Raw genomic sequence first — 16,500 nt, forward strand, 5'->3', positions numbered from 1 at the left:
TGTTGCTACATCTTGTGATGAATTGCTTTCCATGCCTTGTTGCTCTAACAATGAAACTTCTAGTTCGTCTAGTTCTTTTGTTGATACTAACCTTGTAGAGGAAAACAAAGAGCTCAAGGCCCAAGTCACTAATTTGAAGAAAGACTTGGAAAGGTGCCATGATGGGAACTCCACACTCAACAATATCTTGGGTGTGCAAAAATCACCTCATGACAAGAGTGGACGTGGATTCAACTCCAATAAGAAGAAGTCCAAGAGCAATAACTATAAGAAGAAGGGCCAAGATAAAATGAAGAATTTGACCAACATCATTTGCTTCAAGTGCAATAAGAAAGGGCATCATGTTCGAGATTGTCCATTGAAGAAGAAGCGCATTAAATGAGAAGCAACAAGGGAAGAGGCCTCAAGTTCATTCTCATGTACAACCTCAAGTTGAAGAAAGGCCTCTACCCATGAACAACCAAGCTATTGCTCCCCAAGTTGAGAAAATATAGAAGAAGAGAAAGAGGAGCAAGGGTAACTCTTCTCATCCTCCCATTGTAATTAATGATTATTTTCTTAGGAAGGATAAGGTTGGTAATGTGTTTGCCAAGTTTGTTGGTGCCCAAAGTGGTTTGGAAGTGGAAAAGACCATTTAGGTTGCCAAGCCTATTGTGACTAACTTCTTAGGTCCCAACTTGGTTGGGGACCATCAAGCTCAAACTTGATCAATAGGTGTTGTGGAGAGCATTGGAGACTTGGGATGAACATGGAGAAAAATGATACTCATCTTTTATTGTTGATCAAGCCAAGTCGTGTGGATTATCATCATACTATAAAACCAATGCCCCTCCTTGCGGTAACTTTTATTGTATTGCTTACTGTAACATCCCAAAATTTCAAATTCTTACATGTCCATTGCATCCATAAGCATCATGCCACAATTGCATATTTGAATTCAAATTTGAATCTCAAAAGGCTTTAAAAGATTTTTATTTCAATTAAAACCCTAGGGTTTACACCCATTTGAGTTTTGAATCTTCAAACCAATAGGGTTTAATTATAAAAGGGGTTTATTGCATAAGTAAGCTATCCCATAATTTTTGGATAATTATTTGGAGTTGAAAACGTATTTTATTTAAATAGTTATATAGCCCTAAAGGCATTTATAGGGCAAATGTATTTTTATATATTTTATTTGGAAAGGAAAATAGTCCCAAAAGTTGAATCATGATAAAACATGATTTTAAAAAAATTCTGGAATTTATTTGGACCAATTTGGAGTTCAAAATCAAAAGATATCAAAGAAATAAGAAAAAGGAAAACAAGAAAAGGCTAAAAGGAAAAAAAAAGAGAAAACCGGACCGGCCCGGCCAAATGGGCCGAACCGGCCCCGTTCCGCGCGAACCGACCGAACCAGACCAGCCCGGTCCGCGCGCGCGCCCGCAGCCATTGACAGGTGGGGCCCAACCTGTCAGGCCTTTCTTCCTCGAAGGAAAGTGGCCGCGATCTCCGCCGCCCGCGCCGAGCCGCGCCGTCGCCGCCGTGACGCCCCCGCCCGTTGATTCCGACCTTCCTGAAGTGTCCCGAGCGCGTCCTTTAAAAGCCCGAAGCCTCCTCTTTCTTTCCCCTTTGCTCGCCCACACTCGCACGCGCCCACGCTGCCGGGATTTCTCGCCGTAGCTCGCCGTCGCCCGCCGCAGTCCCGAGCTCACCGCCGACGAATCGGTACGGCATCGACGCCCTCTTCCCCCCTATTCGCTTCCTCTCTCCCTCGCGGTCTAGCTGACGCGCTCCATTTCATTTTTCGTGAACCGCAGTGTCGCCACCGTCGTCGCCCGAAGCTCGCCGGAGTTTCGCCGCCCGCCGCCGTCTTCTCGCCGTCTTAGGCAAGGCGTCTGACCACCCCACACCTCACCGACCCCGTCCCCAACCACGCCTCGATGCGCTGCACCTCCCACGCGCTTCCCTGAGTCGCCCGCGTCGCCAGAGCACCCCGCGCCGCCGCCGCCCGAGCTCGCGCCGTCGCTGGACCCCTAGACCTCGCCGGTGAGCTCCATCTTCGATCCCGGCCGTTGGATCTTGATAACCGGTCAAGATTAGATCCCGGGTTTTATTTTTAATCGAACCGGTATCATCCAATCAGGAGCTGCCACGTGTCACTGCTTAAATAAAAAACGAGAATAAAATTTTAATCCCGGTTTAGAATAAATGGCACTTTTGCAGAAAAGCCCCTGTAACTTCAAATGATCATACCTTTTAATCTGTTTGGCCAAATTTGATTATCCACGCCTTTCTGGAATCCTTAAGAAATGTAGAATCTTTTTGCACTGTAAAATTTCAAATTTGAATATTTGAATCACAGTCAATTTACATAATAGGGTTTAATGCCATTTAAATCATAACTATTTATTTGGAAATCCTTTTTAATTGAAACCAGTGCCCAAAATTTTGTTTAATTATCCTCTGTCCATTGGGACAGAGACATAAATATTTTGAATTAGATTATTTGGCTGATGCCAATAAAACCTTATTTTTGGGTTTAAACCCTAGCTTTTTGCTTTTTGTTTTTAAACCTAATGCATGTGTTTATATTTACCAATGCTTTGGACTAGTTAATCACCCTAATAAAATCCACCCAAACATGTCACATGTTTTGCATTGCATCATGGCATACATCTTCTTTTGTTTGTCTTGTGTGTTTATGTATGTATTGTTTGTATTGTTTAGTTTTCTCGGAGAGCGAACTGTGTGATTGCGAAGAGTGCTTGAATACCAACTGCTATCAAGGCAAGTTCACTTTGACCATCATCCTATTATTTTATTATGCACTAGATTTATTAGTTGCATTGTTAGGATCATTATTGTATCTATGCTAGCTATGATTCTCGTAATAGTATGGGATATCCTTGCCATGTCCTCACCACCAATTGCCATCGTGGTAGTAAAATGCTATGCTATGATAATATACGAGGTTGGTATTAATACAATGTGATACTATTGAATTACAATAAGGTTTTCCTAGTGTATGGCAAAACAAGTAATTCAATGAACCGTCCTGGGTGGGCTGCTTTGAGGAAGTGGAGATGTATGCGACGTCAGGTCCCTTTCTATGGGTCCATTTCTATGAGTCGTCTCGCCATTTCTATGGGAGCGCCTGCGTTGCAACTGAGGAATGCCACCCGGGGTAACCAGAGACTGGACTAGTTTCCTGTTTAGTAGCTTTTAGTACAACCACATGGTAATATGGGCTCTGCCAGGATGGATGTAAGAAATATGAACCTCGATCCGAGGTGACATCGGTATGTAGCAGTGTAGGTTGGAATGCGTCCCTCAGATGGTTTGGGGGAATATGTTCTGAAAATTCCTGTAATCGATGCCGTTGCTACTCCACCTGGAGGACAGTAAGGGATTAACCCGTTGATCTCTTGTGGGTAAAGTGTACCACCTCTCGAGAGTGTCAAACTAAGTACTTAGCCGTGTCCCCGGTTACGGACAATTATGAGCAACTAGATATTGGGGCTATAAGGAAGGTCTCACTCATTCCAATTTCCTAATAAAATGAATGGATTGAACTGGGTAGGAGCATTGATGTTTCTACTCAATGTGCCTAGGTTAATAGGAGCATGGGTGTTTCTACCCCGTGTCCAATAGAATTGAAAACTACTTGTTTAAAAATGATAGGATTGAACAATGATGCTTTTATGCAAATAGCCAAACTTCACATAACCAAATTATGCATGTACTTGGTAGGTCCTTTATAACTCTGGTGAACTTGCCTATACATTCAAATGTATTGACCACGTAGTGGCTGCAATTAACAATGCAGGTGGATCCAACGATGAGTGAGGTTCGTCGTTATGTTGTGAGTCATGTGCTTACATTCCAACAAACTCTCACCTTGGAGTAGTTGAGGCCCTTTTGTTCTACCCTTTTCCGCTGCGGTTTTGAAAACAATGTTTTATGATGTTGATACAATATTTGTTTATGCTGGCCCAAGAGGTCATGCGAGTTTGTAAGTACTATTAAAATCCTGGATGATGCGATGTAATAAAGTACTTTTGACCTGTTTTTGTATATTTCATCATGAAACTGTGTGTGCTAGTGAGTCGATCTAGGGACTAGCACAGTAAGCACAGAGATTTAGGATATATAGAGCCAAATCCGTAGAAGTTTTAAAACGCCTATTCACCCCCCCCCCCCCGCTCTAGGCAACATCGATGCCTTTTCAATCGGTGTCGTTGCACGGGGCTCTGACACCAGGGGTGCGTCGGCACCCCCTTTTTAGGTTTGGCAGTGGGCTATGGGGATCGCTCCAGCGATCGCCGGCGAGGCCAATGCGAAGCGTGAGAACGCGTCTGGATCGCTACCGAAGACACATGCACACAATCTTTACCCAGGTTCGGGCCACCTTGCGGCGTAAGACCCTACATCCTACTTGTCTGAGCTTATATTACCGAGCAATCAGCTGTTTACAGGGTTGCCGGGGAAAGCCCCCGGGCAATCTCTTTTTGGCTAGGTGCTTTTTCTACTTTGGGCTACTACCCGCGGAGAACTACTTGTTCGCTGAATGCAAGAGCCGGAAAAGAACCAGAACCAACCCTTTGACCGTTGGCAGGGGTCCTCCTTTTATAGCCAAGGGGATACCACAGGTGCCACGGTGCATGGTTTACAAGTGGCAAGCAAGGAGCTTGGGTAACTCCTCCTCGGTGCGCTGGCATGCATGCATGAGTGCCAACCGCGCTGCTAGGGGTATAGGGCCTAAGAAATAGGACTGGACAGCCACTGTTCGACCGACAAGACGGATAACGCCCCTCCTGTCGGCTCATTAAATGCGCCGTGTGGCTCACTCCTTGCCCTGGCGAGACGGCACACTGGGCGCCTAGCGCGCGCCCACGTGGCGTTGCTGCCCTGCACGCTCGTCCCCGCCCTTATGGCGGGAGCCGGCGCCCGGGAACCCCTCCTCCCGGCAAGTGACTTCCCGGGTCCCGGCAAGTGACTTCCCGGGAGGTGCCCAGGCGGGAATATTCCCCGAAGCCCCGCTAGCCCTTTCAGGCTGGTAGCTTGATGGACGATACCCCCACTCGGACCCCGCGCGCTCCCCCGCCGGCTCCTCGCGGGAAGCATGTGCTTGAGGAGAGCGGGGGCTAGTCGGAGATCAGCTGGCCCTCCCTCCAGTCTCTGGATGACGAGGCGGGCCAACCTACGACGTTCCAGGCAGTCATCCCTATGGACGACAACGATGAGGACAGTGACGACGCGCCCCTGGTCGTGCGGAGATCAAGGGCGTACGCAGCGGCTGCAGCAGCACCCGCCCCGGCGGCGGCCACCAGTTCTGCAGCGGCAGCCGCCTTAGGGGCGTCTGTCGGTACCTTGGCGGCGACCACATCCGTGGGGGTCGCCAGAGCCCCGGCAGCGACCACCCCGGCGGCGACCGCCTGCGACCCGGCGGCGGCTCCCTCAACAGCAGCTGCCGGGGCCACGGCGGCATCTACACCGGGGCAGCCCACGACGCCGCGACGTCCCCGGCTGCGGCAACCCCACGGGCGCCCACGGCGCCGCCCTCTCGGGGAGTCTTCAGGGGCTTCGCGCTTCGGTGGAACCCCCCGCGGACCGACTCACCGGCGAGCGCCAGCAAGAGGGGGAGGGGCGACTCTCCGCTCGCCACGCCGAGCAAGAGGGCGCGCACGGATGCCAGCGGCGCCACCGACCCGACCGGTGCATGGGCTAGCGGCGCTGCCGTCGCACCTGCCGACAACCCAGCCCCAACGGAGGTCACGCCGGCGACAGGTACGGCTTTTTCCTTCCTCTTTCGCTGTATTTTCAATTGTCAGTTAATCATACAACCGTACCTTCCCTTTCCGCAGGTGGCACCTCGCCCGCGGCAAGCCTCTTGGAGCCCCCTGCCGGGGCAGAGGAGGAGGGGGAGGCTCCCCCCGCAAGCCCGACGGCCTTGCAAGGTAACCGCCCTGAGCCCCTTTGTCCGCCTTTGGGCTACTTTTTGCTTGCCGCTTCTCACACTCCTTGCCGCTTCACGCCCAAGCGCACCCACACCAGGAGCGTGCGCCACCGTGGTTGATCTTGACTCCAACGTAGAGATCACGGGGGTGGCGGAGGAGCCGATAGTGGCTCCCGCACCAAGCCCTGCCAGGCCGGCCACGGCGGCAGCGGTGACCGCCGTCGCCGCCGGGGCAGCACCCGGCGACGCTCCAGCAGCCGCGGATGCAGCTGGCGTGGATTTGTCTGCTGCCCAGCAGGGGGCGACCCCTGCCCGGGGCGCGGCAGCCTCAGCAGCCCCGCAACCCCTGGGCGGGGGTGAAGGGGAGGTTGCCGGGGAAGGGCGATAGGACGCCCCGGCACATGCAGATGACCCCCCGCTCGGCTCTACGGTGGCGGCGGGGGCTTCGTCGTAATCGGCCGCCTCCCTCGACACCGACCTCAGCACACTTGCCGGGGTGGCTTGGAACCCCATCACCTGGGATCTGAGCGTCTTCGAGCGAGGGCACCAGTTCCTGGACGCCGTCAAGCACCAGCAACTGGCCTTCGTCACCTCTTTCAACGAGGTGAGGGAGCACCATGCAATCGCCAAGAGCCAGCTTGGTGAGGTGCGGGAAGCCGTGGAGAAGGAGCAGCAAGAGCTCTCCCGGCTACGCGAGGAGACGCGCCTCGCCAGAGAGGAGGCGCGACTTGCCCGGGAAGCCCTGGAGGACGCTGACGAACCTGTCGTCCCGGAAGCGGAGCTCTACCGGCTGCTGGAGGCCCAGCGCGCCGAGCTCCAGGGGGCGCTAGACTCGCTGGCGGCAACCCTCGAGGAAACCAAGAAGGAGCACGCCAGGGTGCTCGCGGCAGCCCAGGCCTGGCTTGACGAGAAGAGCGATCTGATCGCCAACTACCGCGGCGAGATCCAGGGCCTGCGCGTCGAGCTGGAGGTGCAGGTCAAGGCTATGGAAGACGCGGTAACGGCAGCGGCGCGGCAGGAGGTAGAGCTATTTTCTGCCAAGGATAGGAGGGCCCGACTCGAGACCGAGCTGGCCACCGCCCGGGAGGAGCTTGTCAAGGCCGGCAAAGACAATGTGGCCAAGGCCGCAGAGCTCGCAACGCTGGCGAGCCACCTCGGCAAGGCCAAGGAGGCTGCGCACAACGCTCGGCTCCACCATGGCACGCTGATCGGGCAGTGGCAGATAGAGACCGAGAAGCTGCTCAAGATCGCCCAGGCGTTGCGCGACTTGCTGCCCCGGTTCGAGTTGCAGGCCGCGGCGGTGGACGGCACGGACGTCTCGACGCTGATCCCCTTCTTCTCCGACCTGGTGGGAAAGCTCGGGGCGCTCGACGTCTGGATCGCCCAATACAGCGCCAACGAGGTTGCCAACTGCGCCCGGGAGGTTGCCGGGACAATCCTTCCGAGGATACACCTCCGGGACCCGGCGTTTCCCTTCGAGATGCTGCTGGACTCCTAGTCAGACAGTGAGGACGAGCCCCCCCACACTAGGGCGGTGCGCGGGTTCGTCGACGAGGTGGTTGAGTGGATGCAGCCGAAGCCGGACCCCGAACCGTCCCTGGAGCCCCCGGCGGAAGTCACCGGCAACTAGTTGCCACAGCCTCCTGCTGGTTCCTGCTGCTTTCCTATTTATCTTCTTTTGTTCTTGCCCTGCAAGTGTAGCGCTTTAAGCTATTTGAACAATTACATTTTGATTAGTCCATGTAATCATTCGCTGCCTAATTAATCAAGCTCTTTAGTTCTGCTTAATGCTTGCTCCTTGTTCCCGGGGCTGCCTCACGGGGTGGATCCCTTAGCCTTTGTGTGCTATGCTTTGTGTTGCCGGGGACTCGCGCACCTCACTCTTGACCAGACCAGGGACCCAGGACGGACCCGCAGTGCCGACCTGGGGTCACGCAGCAGCGGCGAGCCACTCCACTTGCGGGGTAACTACTCCAAGCCATGCCCTCCCGGGACGGACCCGGAAGCTGCACGGGGAGCGCACTCCCCCCGCAAACGTCCTTCTAACACCCTGGCCACACGCAGGTTCCGGGGGCACCCTTGGCGAGGCAGCGTTCAGTTATGTTCAGTTCTTAAAAAGCCCATCGTTCAGGTTCGAGCACTTAGCTTTTCGTTCAGTCTTGTGCTCGGCACGTTTGCCGGTGATGCGCGTTTGACATGTCTCCCTTGAGAAAGCCTGCTGGAGGAATGCGGTGGAGACACTGTGGCAAGATCGCCGCCGGTGACAAGCGCCAACGACGATGCTCCCACCGCGCCTCCACAACAACCCTCGCTTTTGGAAAAGCCCTTGCTTTCGGGGGAACCTGTCCCGAGGGGTGCGGCGGGGACGTCGTGGCTTCCTCGCCGCCACCAGGGCGAGGAAGCCACCACGTCCCCGCAACAGCCCTCGCTGCTTGGGTAAAAATCTTCTGAGGGACGCAGGAGGGACGTTGCGGTGGGCCGGAGCAAACGGCGAACGCCGGCACCGGCGCCATCACAGCGTCCTCGCTACGACCCTCGCCTCCAAGAGGCGCCCTCTGGAGGGTGCGGCAGGGACACTGCGGCAGCCCTCACCCTGGAGCCGCTCGCTAGGGGAGACGTGGCAAGGACACGGCGGCAGTGCACCCGCCGGCGCCAAGCGCCGGTGGGATGCACCACCACCGTGTCTCTGCAACGCCCCTCGGAGTGGGCTCGATGGGGTAATGCGGTAAGGGCGCGATGGCAGTGCACCCGTCGGCGCTGGGCGCAGATGGCATGCACTACCATCGCGCCTCTGTGGCACCACCCGCCTTTGCAGCCTTTTGGCTGTGCTCTGAGCCATTCCATGGCCAGGACGCTCCTTTTATAGGCGCGGAGGGGGGAAAGTCGCCACCACACACACCGGTTCAACACAGCACACGTGGCGCTCCGCCCCTTGAAGTGCGGTATAGTCTTCGCCGCTCCACCCGCTAAGTTGCTATGGCACACGTGGCGGCTCCCTCCTGAATCAGGGGCCTCGAAGTGCGGCGAGCCCCTCGTGGTGCGGTCGCTCCGCACCACCAGGCGCTGCTACAAGCCGCGACCCGTGGGCAGTCCACGGGCGTTACAGTGCGCAAGATTCCACTTTTACCCTGCAGGTTAGATTCTTACCAAGCTCGTGATGCTGCAAAAAAAATTCAAAATTCACGAAGAACTCAAAGCAACATGGATACTCTCCTGCCTCCCAGCCCCCGGGCACGGAAGGGTTGACGCCAAACTTGGATGTGAGCACTTCATTCCCAGACGCAGTGACTGCGTGGTGCATGTTGCGGAGAGCCCGGCAACCGCACGTCCCTGATGCACATTGCAGGAAGCCCGGCAACTGCATGTCCCGTGATGCACGTTGCGGGAAGCCCGGCAACTGCATGTCCCGTGCCGGAGCGACCTAACAACGGGTTTGTGTTTTCGAGACTCCAGCAGCCCCCTGCTCACAACCAAGTAGGGAAAGACACTTCCGTGCACCAAAAGCAGGAGACAGAAGGAGGAGGAACACGCAAATAAACGAGGCAATCTTAAAACTCAGGGAAAAAGCACTTATCTTTATTCACAATAACCAGTGGTTTACACACGGGGGTTGCCCGGCTACACTAGTTCGAGAGGTATGCATCGGCGGCATCACCTGAGGGTCAGGCTCCGCCACTTCACGGGTAGAACTTGCGCAAGTGCTCAATATTCCAGTTATTTTGCACCGGCAAGCCTTCTTCGGTTTCCAGCCGGACAGCCCCCGGTCTGGTCACCTGCACCACCCGGAAGGGGCCCTCCCATTTCGGAGTCAACTTGTTCCCAGCCATCGTTCCTTGTATCCGGCGCAGGACAAGGTCTCCGTTCTCGAGCCCTCGGGGACGGACTCGCTTGTCGTGATAATGACGAAGTCCTTGCTGGTAGCGCGTGGCCCGCACAGCAGCCCGGCATCGAAGCTCTTCGATGAAGTGCAGATCATCAACCCTTTGCTCATGTTGGCTGGAGTTGCCGTACGCACGTACTCGGGGAGATACCTGCTTGAGCTCGAGGGGCAGCACCGTTTCTGCCCCGTAGACAAGGGCAAAAGGGGTTTCGCCCGTTGCCCGCCTAGGTGTGGTTCTGATTGACCACAGCACGGGCTGGAGTTCTTCGATCCAGTGTTTCCCGTGGCCTTTGAGCTTGTCAAAGGTTCTCGTCTTCAGCCCCCGCAAAACTTCCGTGTTGGCTCGCTCCGCCTGTCCGTTACTCCTTGGATGAGCAACGGACGCGAAGTGCAACTTGGTGCCCATGCCCTCGCAGTAGGCCTGGAACACCGCGCTCGTGAATTGCGTGCCGTTATCGGTGATGATGCCGTTAGGCACACCAAACCGGCACACAATGCTCTTGAAGAACTTGATGGCCGCCTGGACGGTCACCTTCCGCACTGGTTCTACTTCCACCCACTTGGAGAACTTGTCGATGGCCACGAACAAATACTCGTAGCCGCCGACTGCTCTTGGCAGCTTGCCGACTATGTCCAGCCCCCAGACCGCGAACGGCCACGAGGAAGGGATGCTTGCTCTTCTTTGAGTGGAACTGGCACGCCTCGCACGTCTTCACCAGCTGCTCCGCGTCGGCCAGGGCCGTGGGCTAGTAAAAACCGTGCCGAAACGCTTTGCCGGCCAGCGCCCGGGAGGCCACATGGTGGGAACATGTGCCTCGATGTATCTATTCCAATAGAGCGCGCCCTTCGTCTTGAGGCACGCAGATGAGCTTAACTCCATTCGCACGCCTGCGGTAGAGGTTCCCGTCCACCATGGCGTACATTTTCGCTTGCCGCGCCACTTGCTCCGCGGCGACGTCGTCTTCTTGGAGGGCCTCCGTCTTCAAGTAGAGGGCGATTTCCACTGCCTAGGGAGGGGTCTCCCTGCCAACGCGTGCCGCTACGTCAGTGGCATGGACCCCTGCTGTTGCGGGGTTTCCTTCGGTTGCCGGAGGGGCTTCCCCGACAACCGGCTCGGGGGCGACTGAGGGCGCCGCTTGCCTGTGCCAGAACACCCCTGCCGGGGGCTTCCGGCGCTCTGCTGCCATCTTGGATAGCTCGTCAGTTGCGAAGTTGTCCTTCCACTTGATGTGCTCGAATCGCAAACCCCTGAACTTGCGTTCTAGCTTGCGGACTTCCTCCACGTACGGTGCCATCTGCGGGCAGTCGTAGTCCTTGTTAACCTGGTTGATCACGAACTGGGAGTCCCCGCAAACGACCAGGCGCTTGATGTCGAGGGCGATTGCCGCCCGCAACCCGGCGAGCAAACCCTCGTACTCCGCCGTGTTGTTGGTGGAGTTCAGGAAATCGAGTTGGACAGCGAACCTCAGTTGGTCCCCCGTCGGTGACTCGATGACGACTCCGGCGCCAGCTCCCTGGAGACTGAACGCGCCGTCGAAGTAGAGGATCCAGTGGCCTTCGTCCAGCCTACCGGGCAGGCTGGTCTCCGACTCCTCCTCTTCTACGCTCGTAGACGTCCACTCGGCGACGAAGTCCGCCAGAGCCGCACTCTTGATGCTCTTGGAGTTGGTGAAGTACAGATCGAACTCTGACAGCTCTATCCTCCACTCGGCCACCCTTCCGGTGGCTTCACGGTTGGTGAGGGCTCGCTCCAAGCAGACCCCCGACACCATCGTGACGCGGTGCGCCTGGAAGTAGTGACGCAGCTTGCGGGACGCGAGGAGAACCCCTAGAAGGAGCTTCTGCACTTGCGGGTACCTCGTTCCAGCGTCGCGCAACACCGTACTGACGAAGTACACCGGGTGCTGCACTAGCCACTTGTGTGGTGCTAGACTTGCCGGCTCGGGGGTGGTCTCTGGGTCCGAGGCGGTTGCCGGGGGCCGTTCAGCCCCCTGCCCCGCAGCCTCAGTCCCCGGAACGTCTTCCTCCCTCTCGCCAACAAGCACCGAGCTGACCACCTGGTCAGTCGCTACAAGGCAGAGTAGCAGCGGCTCGCCCAGCTTCGGGGCGACGAGGACGGGCGGCAACCTCAGGTACTGCTTGAGTTCCCGGAACGCCGCTTCGGGCTCGGGGGTCCAGTCAACCGGACCCTTCTTCTTCATTACCTTGAAGAAAGGCAGGGCGTGTTCGCCCAACCTTGAGATGAAGTGGCCCAACACGCCAACGCAACCGTTGAGGCGCTGGACATCCTTCACCTTGCGGGGAGCCTCCATCTTCTCGATAGCTTCTATCTTCTGCGGGTTGGCTTGTATCCCCCTGTGAGAAACCAAGAAATCCAGAAGCTGGCCCGAATCCACACCAAAGGTGCACTTCTCAAGGTTCAACTTGAGTTTGATCCTGCGGAGGTTGTCAAACGTCTCCCATAGGTCATCAATCAGCGAGTCCCCGCGCTTCGATTTGATGACGATGTCGTCCATGTAGGCCTCCACGTTTCGGCCTAGCTGGGGTCCCAAGCACTCGCGCAGCGCGCGTTGGAATGTTGAGCCCGCATTCTTCAACCCGAAAGGCATGCACGCGTAACAGTAGCAGCCAACCGCAGTGATGAACGTTGTTTTCTCCTCGTCTTCGACTGCCATCTTGATTTGATGGTAGCCGGAAAAAGCATCCAAAAAGCTCAGCAGATCGCAACCAGCAGTGGAATCGACTATTTCATCAATGCGGGGTATAGGGAAAGGATCCTTGGGACACGCACAGTTTAGATCAGTAAAATCTACACACATGCGGAGCTTATTCCCCGACTTGGATACTACTACAAGGTTCGCTAACCAAGTGGGGTGCAGAACTTCCCTAATAGCCCCGGCAGCTTGAGCTTGTCCACTTCTTGCTTGATGAAATCCTTCCGCTCCTGCGCCTGCCGGCGGATCTTCTGCTTGACAGGGCAGGCGTCCGGGCGCACCGCGAGCCGATGCTCAATCACCTCCCTGGGGACTCCGGGAAGATCCGACAGCTCCCAAGCGAACACGTCGGCATTATCCCGGAGGAAAGTGATGAGGGCGCTTTCCTATTCGGCAGCAAGGTTCGCACCGACGGTGACGGTGCGTTCCTTGTTGCCGGCTTGGAGGGGTAGCTTCTTCACCTTGGCGGCCTCCTCTCGGAGCTTCTAGCCCTTGCCGAGGCACGGGCTCGAGCCTGCACTTCCCCCGGCACGCTCTTGCGGGGCAGCGCGGGCCTTCTTCGTTGCCGGGCCGTCGCCCGGCGAGCCTTCGTCTACGGCAACGCCTTCGTCACCGGCGTCAGCTGCGGCGGCGGCCCTGATGACCTCGCCAACGCACCAGGCCGCGTCCTTGAGGTCGCACCTGATGGAGAGAACTCCGTGCACGGACGACATCTTCATCACGCCGTAGGCGCAATGCGTAGCCGCCATGAACTTGATTAGTTCCGGCCGACCAAGGATCCCGTTGTAGGGCAACGGGCTGTGAGCCACGTCGAACACTATGTGCTCGGTCCGAAACGCTTCCCGGGACCCGAAGGTCACCGGCAGCGTGATGTGCCCCAGGGGGCGCACGATCCCGGGGTTTACTCCCCGGAACGGCTCGGTGGGCTTCAGCTATTCCACCGGCAGCTGGAGTTTCTCCACCAACCTGGCGGACAGGAGGTTCAGCCCCGCTCCGTTGTCCACCAGAACCTTGTTCACCGTCATGTTGCTGATGATCGGTGAGACCATGAAGGGTATGACCCCGGAACCCAGCTGCCGCTCTGGGTGATCGTCGGCGCTGAAGGTGATCGTCACGTGCGACCACCTTAGCAGCTGCTATGGCTCCGCGTCCGGCAACAGCGCGCACACATCCCGGGTGAGGCGCTTCACCACGGCATGAGATGGGAGGGCGTAAGCTCCCCCATGGATGCAGGCGACGCCGCGGGGCTCCTGGAAGCCCGGCTCGTCGCCACCCGTGCAGTCGGACTCGCGCTGCTCCTCAACACGAGCCCTGCCCGTCCCCGGGGAGGGCGCTCCCTGTCAGGACGGGCTTGGCCGCGTCCTCCCTGGGCTTCCTCCCTGCCGGCGCCGGCGCCGGCAGGCCTCGGGCCCACTCTGGGGTCATTCGGGCAATCTCGGGAGAGATGCCCGATGTCACCGCAGTTGAAGCAGGCGCCAGCGGCTCGGCGCTCCTCGTGGCGCTGTTTGCGCCGCTGCCTGATGCCCTGCAGGATGCGGCAGTCCTGTGCGTCGTCAGTGGAGTTGGCATGGACGGGGCAGCGGGGCACGTCGCCCTGCTTGCCGCCAGACCCGCCACCGGGTGAGGCCTTCTTTGCAGGCCTCGAGGCAACAGCCCTGACTCCGCAGCGAGACCCTGCTTCCCACTGCGCTTGCGGGAACTCTTCTTCTGCGAACCCTCCTCAAGGCTCGCGACAGCCTTGGCTGCTAGTTTGGGTGCTAGGCGCCCTTCCTCGGCCATGGCGCACTTGTGCGCTAGGGCATACAGATCCTGTGTCGTCCGGACCCGATGCGTGCTCGGCTTCTCGCGCATCTTGGGGTCGCGGACGTTGATGGCAAAGGTGTTGACGATGGCGGCTACCTCCGCCTCCGGGATGGAGTAGGAGAGGTTGGAGAAGCGGTTGACGAAACTCCGCAACGTCTCTCCCGGCTTCTGCACGACAGTGTGCAACTCCGCCATGATTCCCTGGCGCTTGTAGCCGCCCTGGAACGTGCTCACAAACTGCTCGCGCAGGTCCGCCCAAGTGGCGATGGACCCAGCGGGCAGGTTGAGCAGCCAGGTCTTCGCTGATCCTTTTAGGACCATCGGGAACCAATTGGGTCTGACCTTGTCGTCGGCGCCGATGGTATGCATCCCCGACGTGTAGTCAGGAGGAAATCCTTGGGATTCATGGTCCCGTCGTGCGTACCGAGCGCGGGCGCTCGGAACTTGCGGGACCATGTCACCTACCGCAACTCGCGCGTAAACGCGGTGCAGCCGTCTTCGGGGCCCATAGGAGCATCTTCCTGCTCCTGCGGGCGTTGGCGCTCTAACTCGCGCCGACGCCGGCGCTCCAGGCGCTGGCGCAGATCCTCTTGCTGGCGGGCATTCAGAATGCCACGCGCGTCACCTCGCGCGATGGTGGGTGATGAGTCCGAGGACCCTTCCGAGTCCCCGTTACCCTGGCCTCCCTGCGAGGGAGCGTTTTCCCCTTGTCGCGAGGCGCGGGGAGCGTCTCCGCGCTTCGGGTTCTGCCCGCGGCCGGAGCCTGCCGGGTCGCCCTCGCCCTGCGGCTGTTGGGCGGCGAGCGCGAGTAGTGCGTCCAACTCCTCGCCCCATGTCTCATGCGTCGGCGTGCCCTGCTGCGGTTCGTACCGCACCATGACGCGCGCGGCGATGATGGCCTCCGCCAGGGTCCGCGCGGGAGGCAGCCGGTTTCCCGAGCGGTTGCCCTCCGCCCTATCCCCGGACGCACCCAGGTGTGCGGGGTGCGATCCCGCCAGCGTCATCCGCGACGCAGTATGCTCGTGGCGCTGCTGACGCTGCGCGCCTTCAGCCCGCGATTTGACTCATGGGTCGGCGGGGGCGGCGCTGCGTCCGCTCGCACGGCTGGCCCCGGCACTGGGGGCCGCCGGCCCCCTCGGCCGGTTATCTGCTAACGGCCGAGGAGGTGGGGGTGGCAGCTGTGATTGCTGCACTCGCGAGGGCTCAGGATTTTCCTGAACCCGAGACATGGGCTGCGCGTCATGCAACCGCGTGTGTGCCGCTAGGGCCTCAAGCGGGTCAATCCGAGGGTCACCAGCCCGCTTGGGGGGCATGGTGGCCGGCTCTGTCGGCGAAGAAGACGAGGCCGACGTTGATGTAGACACTGCCGCCGGCAGTCACCGGCGAGCTCTCCTCTCGCACCCCCTACCTGGCGCGCTAGATGTCGTCGCATGGGGCTCCGACACCGGGGGTGCGCCGGCACCCCCAGGTTCAGCAGTAAGCTACGGGAATCGCTCCGGCGATCGCCGGCGGGGCCAATGCGAAGCGTGACAACGCGTCTGGATCGCTACCGAAGACACATGCAGGTTCGGGCCACCTTGCGGTGTAAAACCCTACGTCCTACTTGTATGAGCTTATATTACCGAGCAATCAGCTATTTACAAGGTTGCCGGGGAAAGCCCCCGGGCGATCTCTTTTTGGCTAGGTGCTTTTTCTACTTTGGGCTACTACCCGCGAAGAACTACTTGTTCGCTGAATGCAAGAGCCGGAAAAGAACCAGAACCAACCCTTTGACCGTTGGCGGGGGTCCTCCGTTTATAGCCAAGGGGATACCACAGGTGCCACGGTGCATGGTTTACAAGTGGCGAGCCAGGAGCTTGGGCAACTCCTCCTCGGTGCGCTGGCATACATGCATGAGCACCAACCGCGCTGCTAGGGGTATAGGGCCTAAGAAATAGGACTGGACAGCCACTGTTCGCCCGACAAGACGGATAACGCCCCTCCTGTGTGGCTCACTCCTTATCCTGGTGAGACTACACACTGGGCGCTCAGCGCGCGCCCACGTGGCGTTGCTGCCCTGCTCGCTCGGCCCCGCCCTTACGGCGGGAACCGGCGCCCGGGAACCCCTTCTCCCGGCAAGTGACTTCCCGGGAGGTGCCCAGACGGGAATATTCCCCGAAGCCCCG

Source organism: Brachypodium distachyon, chromosome 5 (assembly GCF_000005505.3).
Source record: "Brachypodium distachyon strain Bd21 chromosome 5, Brachypodium_distachyon_v3.0, whole genome shotgun sequence".
NCBI classification, from domain to species: domain Eukaryota; kingdom Viridiplantae; phylum Streptophyta; class Magnoliopsida; order Poales; family Poaceae; genus Brachypodium; species Brachypodium distachyon.